The sequence below is a fragment of the Talpa occidentalis genome, unplaced genomic scaffold (genome assembly GCF_014898055.3).
Source record: "Talpa occidentalis isolate TD23 unplaced genomic scaffold, MPIMG_talOcc4v2.1 talOcc4.6, whole genome shotgun sequence".
Taxonomy (NCBI): domain Eukaryota; kingdom Metazoa; phylum Chordata; class Mammalia; order Eulipotyphla; family Talpidae; genus Talpa; species Talpa occidentalis.
In genome coordinates, this window is record NW_023604972.1 from 104,264,901 (window position 1) to 104,284,120 (window position 19,220).

At 40.1% G+C, this 19,220-nt stretch overlaps 1 long non-coding RNA gene across 4 annotated transcripts in view; it reads right to left on the bottom strand.

Annotated features, from left to right (window-relative positions):
- The window catches only part of LOC119260187 (uncharacterized), a 142,767-nt gene that overhangs the window by 81,548 nt on the left and 41,999 nt on the right, over window positions 1-19,220 (bottom strand). For 2 of the 4 annotated variants that reach the window (XR_008549400.1, XR_008549401.1), the window contains exons 5-7: window positions 7,695-7,907; window positions 3,230-3,519; window positions 2,786-2,874 (exon numbers count right to left, since the gene is read on the bottom strand). This is a non-coding gene — a long non-coding RNA (uncharacterized LOC119260187). The other 2 variants (XR_008549402.1, XR_008549404.1) reach the window with 2 other exon arrangements.

Sequence of the window (19,220 nt, forward strand, 5' to 3'; positions counted from 1 at the left end):
TGGGACGGGGTTTCTCACTACAAGTGAAACGGCCTCTCCGGCATTCTACGGGCTGTCGTCAACTGGGTACACTTCAATCTCTAGTAAGTCCTATGAACACACCTCTTGGCAGTAGCTTTCTCGTTAAGGCTGAAAAGCCACTGGGTTCCCTCTGCCGATGGCTGTGGCCTCTGGCTCTGACGCCACAGAGAGCCGCTGTCATGTCACCGGCAGAGCCTCCATAGGCCCTGCCCGGCCTGCGGCTGTGTCCTGAGGAGCCAGAAGCTTTGGGACCGTGACCTGTGGACTCGACAGAGAGCAGGAGCGTGTTTTGGTGTGTTTGGTTTTCTTTCGGTTTATTTTATTTTTTTTACATATTTAGTTATTTGTTTTAGCTATTTTAGTTATTTTATTTTTATTTCTTTGTTTTTTCTTATTTTCCTTTATTATTTTTTATTTGCTTTTTTTCTACTTTTTCTTTTTTTAAATTTTCCTTTATTGTTTTGTTATTTGCTTATTTTTTTTCTTTCTTCTTTCAGTTTTTTATTTCAGTTTTTAGTTTTCTGATTTTTCTTTTTTGTGTGATCTCCCCCATTTTCCCTTCTGTTGTTATTTCATTGTTTGTTCCTTTTTCCCCTTTGTTGTCTGTTTTGTTGTTTTTTTTTTAGTTTTTAGTTTCTAATCGTTGTTTGTTCTGTTGTTTGTTCTATTAGTCTTTGTTGTTCTGTTCTATTCTTAAATTTAGTGGTTAGTTTGTAACTGGTTAGTTTTTATCATATTTTTACATTTTTATCTCATTTGTAATTTTTTTGTTTGTGTATTTTCATTCATTTTTAGTGTAGTTAGTATTGCTAGTAAGGTTAGTGAAGTTAGTATTGCTAGTAGAGTTAAGTTAGCATTGTTAATATTTATTAAGGTTAGTGAGCAATTTTTGAGTATTATAAATACTAGATAATAGTGCATTTGTTACTATCGTAGGTGAGTCAGTTGTCAGCCGAGGTAGCGCAAGGGCTGTGCGCCCAGTCAGGGCTGGTGAGTGTAGTCAGCACCGTCCAAGTCCAAGCTCGCTGTGCTTAAGCACCACACTCCCCAGGGACGTAAAGCAAAAACCTTCCCAGTGCTGCGGGAGCTGGGGGAGGGCGCCCAGGCCAAGGTGACCCTGGCGCTGCCCGCCCTCAGGGCACCACGGTGGCCATCAAGGGCGTCCAGAAGTCCAACCTGCCCGACCTCCGGCTCCTGGCCCGCGAGATGGGGTGCATGGAGGCCCTTCACCACCCTAACATCGTGGAGCTATTCCAGGTGGTGGACACCCGGGAGGAGCTGCAGCTCGTGATGGAGTGCGTGGAGGGGGAAGACCTGCAGGACTCCCTGAGCGAGCGTGGGCGCCTGGTGGAGGGCGAGGCCCGCCAGCTGTTTCAGCAGATCCTCTCTGCCCTCAGCTACTGCCACGCCAAAGGCATCGCCCACCGGGATGTGAAGCCCGAGAACATGCTGCTGACCCGAGAGGGAACAGGAAAGCTGGTGGACTTCGGGCTCAGCGTCCAGGGCTTCAGCAAGGCGCTGAGCACCTGCTGCTGTCGCCCAGAACACAGGGCCCCGATGTCTATCTCCGCCAGCGGTACAACGGCCCCAAGGTGGAAGTGTGGAGCCTGGGCGTCATGCTCTCCCAGATGGTCACCGGCACACTGCCCTTCACCGGGACCAGCCCCGGCACATCAGGGACCACATCCTGGGCAGGTACGTTCACCTGCCCTCCTACCTCTCGGTCGAGTGCTGGGACCCACTAACCAAAATGCTGCCACTGGACCCCCATACACGCAGCACCCTGGAGAGCATCAAGCAGCACCCCTGGGTAGAAGGAGGACCCTGCCCTTCAGCGAGCCATCCCTTGGCCACCAGGACCTGGCCATAATCAAAGCGATGGAGCTCCTGGGCCACCAGAAGCAGGACATTCAAGAGGCCATTGAGGCGAAAAAGTACAATGAGGTCATGGGCACGTACCTGAGCCTCCGCTCCAGGAGGCAGGAGGGGGAGGAGGACCCCGAGGAGGAGGAGGAGAAGGTGAGGCTGAGGTGCGTCACTTTCCGTGAGCCCCTCCCTCACACTGTGCCCCATGGTGACCCTGATTGCAAGGACTGCCCCCCCACAGCCTGAGGTTTCAGGGAATACCCAGAGGCCAGGTATCCTGCGAAAAGAGGCAGTCCAAAAGAAGGGAGAGGATGCCACCCGGGGGAACAAGGTCATCTCTGCCAGAGTCCCTGAGCTGGAGGACGCCCAGGAGCACACCACCACCTCCGGGCAGGGCCCCCTCCAGGAGGACGCCCCAGAGAAGAGCAGACCCTGGGCGCTAGGCCCGGTGCAGGAGGATGCCTGGGAGGAAAGCAGCACCTTCATGGCGGGGCCCCAGCTGGAGGACGCTGGGGAGCACAGCAGCACCACTGGGACAGGCCCCCAGCTGGAGAGGGACCAGGAACTCAGGGCTGCTCCCCAGCCTTCCAGCCCCACCCTAAGATCTCCCCCAGGAAGTGGCTGGCGCCTTAGGAATGTAGTAGCCCCTTCAGAAACAAGCTCTCCTGGTGGGAGGGCCAGAGATAGAATAATCAGAATTTTGGCATTTTGTTGCTGCTGTGCAGCATTCAAACCATGGGAATACCGCCATACCTGGCAGAAGCCCCCCAAACACACACAGCAAAGCGCAACCACTCAGTGGCCATGGTGAACAGGAGCACACTAGGGAAGGTTGAGGCTCTGGAGAGGCTCAGGGGCTGAGCCCAGTCAGAGGGGCCAGGAGCAGCATGAGACTCACAGAACTGCAGCACAGAAGTCTGGGCAGCACTGATGTCCCTGGAGCAGAGCAGGTAAAAGGCCAGGAGGGCAACCGAACTGGTGAAGCACCTGGAGGGGAGCAGAGTGGGTGAAGGAGGGTATGTGGAGTGGTTGGGGAGAGCTGAGCAAGTGCAGGGCCCCAGGAGTGGTGTGGGGCTGTGTGTACCGAGCCTCCAGAGGCCCCAGGGCCAGAGGCGGTGAACCCTGAGCCTCTCTCCCCCATCTTAGGCTCTGTCCCCTGAGGGCCTCCCTGACCCCTTGCTGGGAGAGCCCTGCTGCTCACCCCTGGGCACACGGATGGCGCAGAGGATGCAGGAGCTCTTCCGTCTGAGTGGCATTGTCAAAGACTGACAGCCATGGTAGCAAGTCCTCCTGGATTTGTCCCATTTTCAAAATTGAAATTCCAAGTTGGAGAATCACTCACCTCCTAGGGCCTCCTGGTTTCCATCTGAGCCTTGAAAAGCAGGTCTGTGCAGCCTGCCCCAGGGGGATTTTGCTGGCAAAAGAGCATCCTAAACAGGTAACTCTGTGCTTGAGCTTTATTGGCTCTTCTCTTCCACGCAGGTCCCATATGGTGTGGGAGGTGGCTGCTGATGGACAGACAGGCAGCTGCTGATGGACAAACTGGCTCCCCACTGCAGGGAGGACCTCCAGGGGACCTGCTCTGCCTGCAGGACACTGGGGTGTGGAGGCATCTCAATGCTCTTTCTCTGCCTGCAGAAGACAGTCAGAAGTGGATTGTTCTGTTAACATGTCTATCCCATGAAACATTAAATCAGTGTTTGACATCGACTGCATTTGCTTCTCATGTATGAATGCACCCACACTTCCAACACATGGGTCATCAGATAGCTGGATTTGCTTGAAAATTTTAGAAAGCATTTAGGAAATTTTAGAAAAGTCAGATGGACCACATGGTGATGCCACGGTGACACGAGATAGTGAATCAGATCTACCAAGGAGTATGTGTCATTGGGTATTTGCATGTCTTGCACTGTGTCTGTGCAAGTGTGTGCATGGGAGTCGGTACATGTGTGTGTGCATGTGTGCAGTTCTTTAGGTGGGAAGTGTTCATATACCTTCTACCATCAAAAAGACACACAGAGCTGTAGAGAATTGGTATCATGGCTTCAAAAGTGGGTCCTCCCTGGTGGTGCAATGTGAAGCTATGGGCAATCTCTGCAGCACAAGTTCAATCCCCAGCCAGCCAGGGAGCTACCCACATGGGGCAGCAGACCTCTTCTGTCTCCCTGCTTCCGCCCTCAGCAGTGGATTTCATGACATCTTCCTGTTCTGATCTCCAGTCGTCTCTGGTGAATCCTCTCAGCCCCCGCACCTCTGACCTGCACCCCACACTTATATGCATATATAAAACTAAATCTAAAAAACCCTACACAATTGTGGCCACATGATGCTGGAAATGCCGATTGAAACACCCAACAAGGCAAGTGGTTCTCAGAGCTGGGGTTGAGGGAGTTGTGGGCCAGAATAAGACATTTTGAGGTCATGGGACTATAGGGGATGTTGGAAGCCATAAGATGGTTTAGTTCAGTTAAGGACAGAGAAGCAAAAAAGGAGACAAGCAAAAGCATGTTTGAGAGAAAAACTGGAATGGGCATTGGAACCAAAACGGAAGTGGCCATAACTCGCTCTCCGTGGCAGCTCAGCAGCAGCAGCAGTTGGCAGGAGGGAGCAGCACAACCTCTCAAAGCCACTGATGGGCCAGGCTCCACAGGGGCAGACAGACCAGCGGGAACCTGCCCTGTGTGTCCTCACTCCCTGAGCCAAATCAAACCCTCCGCTCTCCAGACCTGGGAAAAGAGGCCCTGGAGCAATATCAGTCCCCACACCCAAGCCAATGCTTCTGAGCTTTGGGGCTCTGACTGTGCTCCAGGCTGCTCAGGTGAGACTGGGTCCTCGGCTGATACTGTGAGTGAGCAGAGCATGCTTGGAAGGTGAAAGGAACCTGCAGCCTGAGTAGTAACAGAACCCCCATTGTTCACCTGGATCCACCATTTCCAGTTGCCAGGTAATTCCTGGCAGGGCTCAGGGTCACAGCGTCTGAACCTGTCCTTTGCCAACCAACCCGCCCCCCGGCCCCCAGCTCGAGCAAGAAGCAGATATTTCTAAGCCAGAAATCTCGGTGGGAGCTGACCACCCCCATCTGCCCCCAGCCCCATCTGAGTTGGGTCAGAGGGTGTCCCCACAGCATGGGGCGACCGTGGCAGGCAGCACCGCGTGACGGACACACACCCCGGGTCGTGCTGCTGGCGACACTCTTGACAGTGAGGGAGGGGGCTGTGCCCTGGCACTAGCAGGCAAGACAGGAGAGCAGCAGACACGGGGAAGAGGGACCCCACTGGCCGAGCTTTACTGCATCCGCCCGCCTGCCAGAGCCGCCCCTGCCTCGGGCCTGCGAGGTGGCCGATGGGCACGCTCAGCTCTCGCGCAAAAATGGAGGGAAACCATGTCCTAGAGTTTTCAGTGTGAGGATGGGAAGACAGACTGTGTCGAGTCTCATGCTCACGACGTTGTGCCGTTTATGATGTCAGTTGACGGCGTCCTGTCATTTTGAGACGCATCAGAGATTGAGGCAGTGACAGTCTATGGGGAGACCTTGAAAAGCCAAAACCTGGGACGGGGTTTCTCACTACAAGTGAAACGGCCTCTCCGGCATTCTACGGGCTGTCGTCAACTGGGTACACTTCAATCTCTAGTAAGTCCTATGAACACACCTCTTGGCAGTAGCTTTCTCGTTAAGGCCGAAAAGCCACTGGGTTCCCTCTGCCGATGGCTGTGGCCTCTGGCTCTGACGCCACAGAGAGCCGCTGTCATGTCACCGGCAGAGCCTCCATAGGCCCTGCCCGGCCTGCGGCTGTGTCCTGAGGAGCCAGAAGCTTTGGGACCGTGACCTGTGGACTCGACAGAGAGCAGGAGCGTGTTTTGGTGTGTTTGGTTTTCTTTTGGTTTATTTTTTTTTTATGTATTTAGTTATTTGTTTTAGCTATTTATTTTAGTTATTTTATTTTTATTTCTTTGTTTTTTTTTCTTAATTTTCCTTTATTGTTTTTATTTGCTTATTTTTTTCTACTTTTTCTTTTTATTTCTGTTTTTTATTTTCCTTTATTGTTTTATTATTTGCTTATTTTTTGTTTTTTTCTTTTTGTCTTTATTCTTTCATTTTTTTTTATTTCCAATCTTTTTTTCATATTTTATCACAACTATATTTAAGAATGCCATAATCTTTCCAGTATCAACTGAAAGGAAATATTTTTGTGGATATGTCTTTCAAATTTATATATACTCAAGCATCCATTTCTAAATAGTATTGGAGCCAAATGGATCATTCTACAAAATCGGCACTCAAGTCATGCCAAAATACTACCTGCTATCATTGTTAGTGCTTTCAAACTGTGCCTTCTGCCTTTTCCTGGGTATGAAAACTCATCTGACCTTGCCAGCTATTGAAGGTGTACTCATGCAAGACTCAAGATTTTTCATTAAACATTTCAATTAAAATTATATTTCATAGGCATCCTTGAGCACACTATGCTGGATGTAAAATGCAAGGTACTCATGTGATCCTTCTCTGTAAAGTCAGCTCCATACTTTCATATCAGATTTAAGAGTGAATTTAATTTTCATCAATCTATGTAGCACATGCAACTCCCTCCTGTCTTTCATTTCACCAGGCCTTGCATTTGAGTTGCCAAAGTGCTTGTCTCCCTCACTTTTTTGTCAACCGCTACAGATTATGCTCAAAAGCTACTGTGATCTTTTATGCATGAAATTTTTCATTGAAGTAATAAGGAAATAAACAAATGCTTATTAGAATGTAGATAAATGGACTTCTTGTTCCAGAATATAGATTATGCACTCAGGCTTTTCTCCTACCACCAAAAACATTGAATGATGCATAGAAGAAAACACAGGCAAAATGATGTATGGCATAGGTTTCCGTGATATCTTTGTGGATTCCTCTCCTTACAGCAATTTTGAGCTTTCTGATAGGGAGGCATAATCTTCCATGTTTATGTGGTTGTATTCTGGAAAGTCGTGCTGTCCTTGTAATATCATAATTCTTTTGAGAACTTAAGTTGTGATATATTCTTTCTATTCTATCCACTTAGCTACTTGAAAGTTCTTTTTCTTTTTTTTTTTTACTATCTGTAGCAAAGACTTAGAAAGCTGAACTAATTTTCCTTTTCCCACAATTAGTACTATCTTGTGATTTGGCTTCAGTTTATTCTTTTGACCTTTGTTGGCATTGTATGTACTGAGACCTATTTTGACTTTGGATGAGTCAGCAGGATGGGGGCAAGTCAGCAAGGCATCCAGCTACTGGTGGTATTGTACTGGGGAATGGGGTGGCTGTCTCATGTTTTTGGCACTATTGATATACCTTCTCTCTGGGGTTCCAGATCTGAGATTCAGCAATCTCTGCACTCTCACTGCACTACACTGCGGCAGCCCCTGCCGCTGAACGCCAGTGACCTTACTGGAAAAGAGGGAGGCCTTCATTCAGACACATAATACATCTGAGTGAATAAGACCCCCTTCCCCTGTGCGCTGGACTGAGTTTCACATCCCTGGGACGGCCTTGCCAGTCTACCACTGCGCTGGTCCGCGGCACTTCACAAATCAATACCTGCCCTGAGAGGGTGGTGGGAAGGGAATGCAATTTAGAGTTCTATCTGGTCTTTCTCTTGGTAGGGACCAGCCTGCATGGTGCACCCCAGCTCCTTTATATAGGTTTCCCCTCTTTCAAGAGTGTGTGCCTGTGCACAGTTTCTGTTCTCCCCTCACCAGAGCCTCTGGCTGGCCCAGCACTCCTTCAGTTCTTTTCCACCTCCTTAGACTACAGCCTCCAGATGCCTGTCTTCACCCACCTCTTGTTTAATGAAGTATAAAATCTCCACCATGTCTCTTCTGTGCTTGTTCACAAGTCCATGGACACATCAGTTTCACCCCAAGCCATGGGACTCTCTTGGTATAGTGAACTTCTGGTTAATTATTAAATGTTGCTCTTGGGAGCAAAGGGAGGAACCTCCTCTGTCACCATCTTGGTTCTCTCATAGCTCATTGTTTAATGCTAACAGAACCTTAATGCACAAAAATGACAAAATTTGTATAAGAAAAAGAGACAGGCTAAATTATTAACATGCTTTTATAAATTCTACACAAAATATAATGAACAAAATCTGAGTAAGACCTCCCTAATGGAAATTATAAAACATTATTATCAGGCATAATTGGGAAGATATACCATGTTGGTATATAGGAAAACTAAATTTCATGAAATTGTCTGTACTCACTTAGTTACTCTATAAATTCAATTTCAACAGAAATTCTATAAGGATTATTAAGAGAACTAGACAATATGACCCTATAATTCACATGTGAGAGAACAGACTGAAAATGGGACAATTTTGAAGATACATAAGGTTAGAGACCTACCTTAATAGTAAAACCACATTATAAAGTTTTAATAATTTATATGGCATACTGAAACAGAGATAAACAAATCAACACCACAGAATAGAGAACATATTCAAAAAATTACACTGAGAGAATTATTTATACATGTGGAGAAAAATTAGATCACTGTGCCACAAAATAAATCCCACACAGATTCTAAAGATCTAAATGTAGGGAAAAGGGGCCATCCTGGTGGCTCGAGGGGTTAAGACGCAGCACTATGAACTACCCTCAGCCATTGCAGCATGAGTTCAATCCCTGGCCAGGAAGGAGACCTAATTGGCACAGTAGACCTCTCCTGACTCACTGGCTGCTCCCCTCAGCAGTGTATTTCAGTCATTCTGCCTATTCTGTTCCCCAGTCTGTCTCTGGTGAACCCTCTAAATACCCCCCAATACCACACACACACACACACCCCTCTGGCCTGTATCCCAGTTCTTGAATGCATAAAATAAATAAATCTTAAATAAATAAATAAATAAATGTAGGTAACAAAATTAAAAGAGTCCTAGAAGAGAAAAAAACAAAAAACAGGCAATCAATCATATGGCATAAGAATAGTCAAAGCTTGCTTACATAAAACTCAAAAAAAGCACAAGCAATAAAGGAAAAGTTAAAAATATTTACACAATAAATTTTTAGACTTCTCTACATCAACAAACAAAACCTCTTCATATCAAAAAACAAAATTTCTCTATAGCGATAAAAACAGTAAAAGCACAAGCAACAAAATAAGACAAATTTATAATGCAGATAGTCAAAAACAAATTATTACTAAGAATTCCTAAATCAAAAAGAAAAAAATACTATTTGAAAAGTATTGAGAATGAGCAATTCACAGAAAAAAGCAATAAACATATGAAAAGCTACTCATCTTTTTTTACAATGGGAATATTATAAAAAGTGTAATATTAGGGAAAAGTAAATTAAAAATAAAATAACATTTGATACCATAGTCTGATAATATCAACAATTTTCTGAGAAAAGGAAATCATGTGCTCCTGCTTGAGGCATAACTTGGCAGAGCTATTTTGGGGAATGATTTGGCCACATCATGTAAAAGTTGTTAATGATTACAAACAACTAATGCATACTCTATAGAAAATTTGACACACATATATACTTGTGTGTAAATAAACAGGCATACATTGCTCATTGCAGCACTTTTTAACATTAAAAAGTATAAATAGCCTAAATGTCACTCTAGATAATTCTCAAAAATAGCGTTGAGTGAAAAAAAAGCAAGCTCCAGAGTATGTATAGTATGATGCCATTTGTATAAAGTTTAAGAATATAAGCACAATGGCACATATCAGAACTTTTGGCAATAACAAAAATATTGTGCATCAGCACTGTCCATTACAGACTCTAATCACATGTGGATATTAAACACTTGTAATCTGATCAGTGTTCATAAGCAACTGAGCATATTTTATTTCATTTTAAATAAATAACTAGATGTAACTACTAGCTACCATATTGGCAGAGCAGATGTATATGACTTACAGGTACATATATATGCAAATATAAAAAATTTTTTAAGGAAAAATATACACCATTAGTTGTTACCTCTGGAGAAGTGAAATGGGCAAGAATGAGCTGTGAATGGATTGAGTAGTCTCAGTGACCTTTAATTTCTTTAAAACAATAAAAATATATAAAGCAAGAATGTCGACACAAAAACATTTGTTAAAATTGGTTAGTCCCTTTGTTTTCAGTATGTTTAAAATATTTTCCAATTTAATTTTCCTAATATTTCAGACTTTAAATGTTTCACTTTTTTCCCTGAAATATTTCCTAAGTTAATTTTTTCCATGGCATTTTGAAAGTAAACATTACTTAAATCTTTATCACACTTACAGAGCTAAACTCTGGAGTCAACTATCATACATGTGGTCTCGATAAATACATATGTTGAATAAAGCAGACAGCAGAACAAAAATTGTGATAAACACATTATCTAGCTCCTAATTTTTACAACTGATTTTCAAAAAGCCAATATATTTCAAAAAATACGTTATTAGATTCTAAAGAAAACAAGTGGAGATGACCATAAATTAGAACTGCTAAAAAAAATATGCTAAATAAAATATTTTAAAAAGCTTTGCTCACAAATAGTTATAACTTTCTAGTACCAGTTTATGCTAATTTTCTATGTTCTATTCACCTATGCTTCCTCATTTGTACAAGATAAACTAGAGTCTCTGAATTCACTATGACATTTTTTAAGATTGAAAATTTTGAGTTTCTTCTTTCAAATATTTACTATGTTACTTTGAATAATCATTCTTTTGTATCAGAATATCAGTCAATTCCAAATTCCCTTATTACTGTCTGACTCTTATCTCTGTCACCCTCCTCTTTCTTTTCTATCATAGGATAAGTAGAAAATGAGAGAAGAGTGATGCATGGCTCTCGAAGAAACTCATTTTTTCAAAAATGAAAAATTTTCCATCAGGTGGTTGATTTTCTTGTGAAAATCCAAAGATCCTAAACAGAAAAAAATGACCCTCTATATAAATGGCATCTTTGTTCACACTAATAGTTATAACTTACAAAAACCTAAAAATTATATATAGTACCAATCTTTATTTATTCTTCATTTTATAAAAACATTAATGATCTTAATAAAAGAGAAGATACAACTACTCATATATGTGTGACATTAGCCAGAGCACTGAGTTTTTTTTTTTTCCTGCATTTTTTTTATTTGTTTGTTTGTTTTTTGTTTATACATGCACTGGGTACAGTCAGAAGCGCGGGAGGGTGAGAGAATTCACCAGAGCCAGAGCGGGGAGCAGAGCAGGCAGAAAGACCGAAGCACACTGCTGAGGGGAGCAGCGGGCGGCAGGAGAGGTCTGCGCGCCATGTGGGACCCTCCTCCGGTGGCCAGGGAGCAGCCGGGGATTGAACCGGCGCTGCAGAGGCTGCGGGCAGCTTCGCAACCCAGCGCTCAACCACTGCGCCACCGGGGAGGCCCCAGCACTGAGTTTTTTCAGTGTTCTTTCCACATCATCATGTATCCAAAGAATGTGAATGACTTGGTTCTCTGTCATTCATTCACACAATTTTTAGTTACATCACTAAGAGAAGATATGTCTGAAACGCCCAGATAGAGGAGAAAAGATTGACATTTATTATATGTTCTGAAGAATCTGCATGACTGTTATTAAATGCTGAGACTATAAGGTTAAGTTATTTTGGATGGTGGTACAAATGGCAAGACATGACAGTAATTATCTCTTTTTAATTTATCTTGTGGAAAAATTATTGAGATATTTCTAACCTCTATAACCCTTCATAAAATAAGTATAAAACTTAAGTTAATTAAATTCCTGTAATTAATTTCTCAACCATGTTGAAGGTGAGGGCCCTATTCCTACTGAACGCAATTTTTTTAAGCATGGAAACAATTCAGGGTTGAGAAGTGCAAGAATTGAAAATTAGAGAAATATTCCTTTCTCAAATGTTATGCTTCACTAATAATAATTATAATAGTTGACCTCATAGAGATCACTATAAACCAGGAGTTGATATATAAGATTACAGAATATTTGAGCACGTAATTAAAAAGTACTATTAAACACTCAACTTTTCATTTATGTTCTATTTATGTTCTGAAAGGTGGAATAAAACAGCTGAAAGTTAAATACATGGCCATTTAGGTGCTAGGAAATCTGGACCACCACATGCAAAAAAATGAAACTAGACCACTACCTCTCACCATGCACAAAAATCAACTCAAAATGGAGAAAAGAACTGGACATAAGACCTGAAACCATAAAATATATACAAGAAAATATAGATAAAACACTAAAAGACATACATCACAATAACATCTCTAAAGACTCATCATCCAAAGCAAAGATAGTCAAGGAAAAGATAAATACCTGGGATTACATCAAACTAAAAAGCTTCTGCACAGCAAAAGAGACATGAACCAAAATAGAGACACCCCACTGACTGGAAAAAATCTTTGCACCCCAGTCAACTGATAAGGGACTGATCACAAAGATATACAAAGAACTCACACGACTCAACAAAAACAAAATAAACAATCCAATCAAGAAATGGGCAGAAGAACTTAAAAGACATTTCTCCAAAGAGGAAATGCAAATGGCCAACGGGCATATGAAAAAATGTTCAAAATCCCTTATAATCAGGGAAATGCAAAATAAAACCACATTATGATACCACCTTACACCAGTGAAAATGACACATATCAAAAAACAAGCAACAAATGTTGGCAAGGATGTGGTGAAAAAGGAACTCCCCTACATTGCTGGTGGGAGTGCAAACTGGTCCAACCACTACGGAAAGCTGTCTGGAGGTTCCTCAGTCTACTAAAATTAGAGCTACCATACGACCTGGCAATTCCACTCCTAGGGATATACCCAAAGACAAAAAAATTCATTCAAAAGAGCACCGGTACCCCTATGTTTATTGCAGCACTATTTACAAGAAGTAAAACCTGGAAACAACTCAAATGTCCAAAATTAGATGACTGGATAAAGAAGATGCGGTATATATACACAATGGAATATTATTCAGCAATCAAAAAAGATAAACTCATGTCATTCACAGAAATGTGGATGGAACTAGAAGGAATTATGCTCAGTGAAATAGGCCAGAAGGAAAAAGGAAAATATCAGATGGTTTCGCTTATAGCAGGAATATAGGGGAACCAAATAAGACATCAGTGTAAAAAAACAATAACAGTACAAAACACAGCAAAGCAAAAAAAGACAATTATAAATCAGAGACATACTACAAAAGAGGAGGAGGGAGAGGGATCAGAGGGAGGAAGGGAAGAGCACAGGGGATGAGGTGATGGTGCACGGGTGCACTGGTGAAGGAAACCATGGGGACTACACTTGAAGGGGTGGGGGGAAGCAAATATTGTTTAAAAATGAACAATGATGTAAAAAAATTAATGTTAAAAAATACATGGCCATTTAAAAGAACACTTTTTTGAAGTCTAAGGATTGAGGGAAAAGGAAGTATTTTCAGCTTAGTATTTCTAGTAATACCCAGTACTAAATTAGGCAAACAAAATATTAAATAGATCATTAACATCTGATAAATCTAAATTGAAAACAGTAAATCAAGAAGCAGACAAAATGACTGTAAGCAACAGTGACCTCATGATTAAATGCAGTACTCAAAGGCTTTTTTTCCTCCAGCTTCAAACTAACCAAAAGATTTTTACCTTCCACAGACATTAAAAATGAAATTAGGGGCCTCCCTGGTGGCACAAGGGATTAAGACCAAGCACTACGCAGCTATCAGCAGCCACTGAATCACGAGTTTGATCCCAGACCAGGGAGGTGACCCACATGGTGCAGCAGACCTCTCCTGACTCGCCGGTTGTTTGCCTCAGCAGTGTATGTCAGTCATTCTGCCTGTTCTATTCCCCACTCTGTCTTTGGTGAATCCTCTAACCCCCCACACCTCTGGCCTGTACCCCAGTTCTTCTATGCATAAATAAATAAATCTTTTTTAAAAAATGAAATTAATTCAGGGAGCACTAGTGATAAAGTGAGAAGTGTTGTTAGAACATCTTTCCCATTTCTCTGCAGAGGAAAGGCTGATAGAGTAAAAGCATTCAGATTATTTGTAAATTATCTACCATTAGTAATTGATGAGAACTTAAATATTATTAAAGTATCTCTTTTATTCTATTTAAGTATAACAAATACTTTAGTTAAGGCAATTCTTACTGACATGTTGAATTAAATATTTAGGGAAGCAAATCTAATATTATACAAACAGTATAACTAGGAATAAAAATGTTAAATAAGTTTAAGTAAATTAAACTTAGATTTAGATATTATAAAAATAGGTGAAAAATATTTCATAAAAAAATTTTATTTAAAAATTGTCTTACATTTCTGAATTCAAAAATTAGTATGAATAGTTACTGTTATAAAGCAAAATTGACAAATTTAAAGTGAATTCATAAATTAAGTATTTAAGACTGTTTTACATGTAATTCTGAAAAGATTTGATTCATGTCCATCTCCTCCACTAGATTATAAGTAAGAACAGGAATACTGTCTCTTATTCCTATTTTATCCTAGGCACCTAGCATACTGTCTGACACAGAATAAATAATTAAATGTGTTATTAATCCAGGTAATATTAAATACAAAAAATTATTTTCTTCCTTTCCAGAAAATCTACGCCATCTGTCATATACAAAACCACATGTCAATAAATAGGCAACTGAGTGGACATAATCCCAAAAGATCTTCATAGTGCAGCTGTGCACCCAAGAAATAGACCATTTTTTGTGTTATTTGCATACCAATTTTGTGTCTTATCTACAGTTAAATTTAAGGTAATAAACTGAAAATAGATTGCAACCTTATTTAAAAAATGATCTCCATAGATAAATACTAGTTTACATGTGCTCAAAAAACAAAAGTTTAAAAGTTTAGTTTTTACTTGTTTGCTTTTATATCTTTTAGGTTTATAAATAGATCATTTTGGTTAGTCTCCCCCTTTCTTTTCATTAATGAGCACTACCATATTCTTTTTCTGAAAAAAGAGTGCCAAGTTCACTGGAAAAGTGGTCAAATCCATAGTCTCATTTTCATTTAGTTACTATAGTTATTTACCATTAAATTATTATCCAAAGGAATGTTCCTAGACAAGTAACCACTGATATTTTATAAGATCAAATAAAAGTAACTTTATTGCATTAATATTCCTTTTTCACTCATCAAGAAGAAATATATGGATTATATTTAATAATGAATGATGTCTTGATCTAAATGAAGGATAAAAAATCATATGAATATTGAAATACAGGAAAAGAAACTGAAAATTTAATGTCTATTCATGGTAAAAAAAATTTCACACACTGTATGTACAGTGACCATACATCAAAATAACAAAGATAATATATAGCAAGCCCACAGCTACTGTCCAAGGCAATGAAGAAAAACAAAGATTTTCCCCCCAAGGATGCCCACTCTTGTCACTTTTATACAACATAATACTGGATGACCTGGCCAGAACAATTAGGCAAGAAAAAGAAATAAAAATATCCAAATGAGAAAAGAAGAAGTAAGGGGATCCTCATTTACAAATGGCATGGTATTATATTTTTTTTAAAGACTCCAAAACAGGGCCTCCTCAGGGGTGCAGTGGTTGAGCGCTGGGTTGCGAAGGCGCCCGCAGCCTCTGCAGCACCGGTTCGATCCCTGGCCACCCGGTGAGGGTCCCACATGGCTCGCAGACCCCTCCTGCTGCCCACTGCTCCCCTCAGCAGTGTACTTCATCAGTCTGCCTGTTCTGCTCTACCCTCTGGCTCTGGTGAATTCTCTCACCCTCACGCGCTTCTGACTGTACCCAGTGCTTGTATAAATAAATAAATAAATCTTAAAAAAAAAAAAAAAACGTAACCTTATTAAAAAAAAAGACTTCAAAACAAAAATAAACTGTTAGAACTAGTAAGAAGAAAAGTAAAGAAAATAATCCCATTTACAATAGTTTTTAAAAAAAATAAACCACCTAGGAATAGATTTAACCAAGGAATTGAAAGATCTTTATACCAAAAACTATTCAGATATTGACAAAAGAAATTGAAGAAAACACAAAGAAATGGAAAGATGTTCATGGATTGGAAGAATTAAAATGACAGTATTATTCATAGCAATCTACAGGTTCAATGTAATTCATATGAAAATTCCAACAACTTTTTTCATAGAAATAGAACAATACAAAATGTGTATATAACCTCATACTGCAGCTGTGTCCTTGATATCAAGAAACACAAGAAATGGAAAATAAGCAAATGACTTCCCAAACTCTGGGGAAGTTTTTTTTTCCTTTTAGTTTTCTGAATTAAGTAGATCAAGACCACATGTGAATTAAGATAGTCTAAAAAAAAAAAAACACTTGAAAGACAAAAGAAGCTTGTCTCATTCTTCTATAAGAAAAAAAGAATGTGACTCTGAAACACACTGGAAAGTCCCATCCTTCCCAGGGACTCTCCTCATCAAAATAAAATAATGAAATCCAAGGTTTTGCTGGTTGTGATCCAAAAAAGCATGCTTAAGTTTCCGCTAGAAACTACACTAAATTTCATATTGAAGTGTTCTGATTTTTCCATTTATCTGGATGGTTTCCTTATAACTGCTACCATCCTAAAGAAATGTATTTAGAATTAAAATGACCTAGGATTCAAACTTTGTTTGGAAATAGTTCTTTTCCATCTTTTCATTGCCCCTTGTCTCATTGTTTTTCTATATTAGTAATACCCAGCTCTGCACATCTGCATTAATAAAACTATTTCTAATTTTAAAATGAAAATAAATCAAAATTGACAAAAGAGAAGTTATAACTCTGTAGTAATGTAAAAACAGGAAGAGAAAACGTAGTAGTACAAACAAATATGATAGCCATGAACTGAAGAATGTTCTTCAAGTCAAGATTTTATGTCAGAGAGGTAAATCAAACACTCACTTTTATTTTTCTACTCCAGCAATCAAGTCCTACACTGAGCAAGAATAACAACAATGAATCTAAAGACAGACAAGAAATTTTGAGGAAGTATAGTTATGGGTTTTTTCCTTCATAATGCATAACATCTGAATATTCAAAAACATAACTTCATAGTTTTACTAGACTGCTTAAAGTCTTTCTCTGGTGGTGGTGGTGGTGGTGGTAGTGGTGGTAGAGGTGGTGAAACAGAAATTCATTGCCTTTTTTTTTTAAGATTTATGTATTTATTTATGTATACAAGAGCTAGAGTATAGGCCAGAGATGTGGGGGTGAGAGGATTCACCAGAGACAGAGTGAGGAATAGAACAGGAAGATTGACAGAAATACACTGCTGAAGGGGAGCAGTGGGCAAGTCAGGAGAGGTCTGCTGCAACATGTGGGTAGCTCCCTGGCCAGGGATCAAACTTGTGCTGCATTGGTTGTGGATGGCTTCATAGGTTGTGTCTTAACCCTTTGCACCACCAGGAAGGCCCACATTGCCTTTTTTAATTTTTTTTTTAAAAAGCCTACAACTGCCTCGTTTGTCTTGTCAATTTTTATGTTATTTTAGTAATATAAAACATAAAAACAATAAATACCTACCTAATCATCTAATCTTTTTCTAAAATTTACTTTGCACTATTTACAATAGCCAAGATATGGAAACAACCTAAATCTCCAGAACAGGAAAGTGGATCAAGAAGATGTGGTATATATACACAATGGAATAGTACTCAGTGACCAAAAAAGATAAACTCATGCCATTTGAGGAAATGTGGGTGAAATCGGAAAGGACTACTTTAAGTGAAACAAGCCAGAGGAGAAAAATAAGTAATGGATGGTTTCATTTATATGTGGAATATAGAGAAATCAAACAAAGGATTAGGCAAAGACAAATTTTAAAACCGACACTTAAAACCTGACCATAGGTCTGAGGTAAGAGGGCAGGAGGGGCAGAGGAGAAAAAAAGGAATAGGGAGGGGAGAGCATAATGGACTATGGTGGAGGATTATGGATGATATGGTGGTGGGAGAAATATGATGACCACACCTGAGAGGAGAAATCATGTATTGTGAAAAACACTAACAAGGATACAAAATAAGGGAGCTTCGTTAAAATATTTTTTAATAATAAAACTTAAAAATAAAATAATATTTACTTTGTAATCAATTTTTTAAGCACTTCCAATGATTTCAATTTGTGGAACACTGTTCCTGAAAAAACAGTAACTCTAAATTTATTTTATGTAAAACATGAATTTAGTTGGTTGTTTCATATATTCATTACTCTACAAAAAGGTCTTTGCAATTTTTGTAAGTTTCAGACAGCAGGACATAAACAGAAAAAGAAAGGGAGAGAAAGAGAGAGGGAGAATTTTGTAATAGAATCCTGCCTGAGCCAACTCTCAGTAGTCTTTTGGCAGTAGGCCTGTTTGTGAACTATTTCCAAGACCTTAGACTGAAAGGCAGCCAAAGGCTGGGCAAAAAAAAAAGCTCAGAATGACTTACTACCTTTCACCTTTGACCTTTCACCCATTTGCCTCATACTTTGTGAACTTAAAATCTTGTGAGACAAAGCTTAGCTATCCTGTTTACAAACAGCTTATTTATTACACGGTAACAGCTTGGCAGGACATATTCAGGTCACCTGATCTCGGGTTGTCACAGAAACCATGACTCTCAGCCTCCTCTTCCAATTAAGCCAAAACTACAACATTTTGACTGGTTGAAATCCATATTGGATGATGTAGCAATACCAATCATTTAATTCATTTTTATATTGTACACTTCACACAAAATGCAAAGACAATCATACTTGAACCACAAGTGGTATAAGCCATGCTTTGCACGAAAGCAAAAAAAGCATACATTTTTAAAGTGAATATTAAAAGTTACTCTCAATGTTACACCGCACTAGATCTTCCTAAATTTATCAGTACACGAAAAAAATCACACAATCTTTTCATAGTTTTTTCATATGTTTTCAAAATTCCAGTCTTTATTTAATTACACTTCACCATCTATCAGGCATTTATCTGAAGAAATTACTTGATTAAATTCATTATCCCCAGCATATCTGAACTAAATTTTCAAGGCTGCTGCTTTGATCATTTTGGTGATTCCTTTAAAACAGATGAATTAATTAACTCTTTAAAACTATTAGCCAGATTACTTTTTCTTAAAAGTGAAATTGACTTTAAGAAAGAATCAGTTGGTGAGAAATCACATTTCAAAGATGTCTTTATTACTCAATGGATTTATTTTCAGGAGTTATTCTCTAACTTTCCTACTATACTCAAAATATAATTAAATTTGCCAAAATAATATATGTACAAAATTTATTTCGAATATCTGCTATTTGAAAAAAAGGAAATACCAATGAGCTTTTATTTTTTTTAAAGATTTATTTATTTATGCATACAAGAGCTAGCGTACAGGCAGAGATGC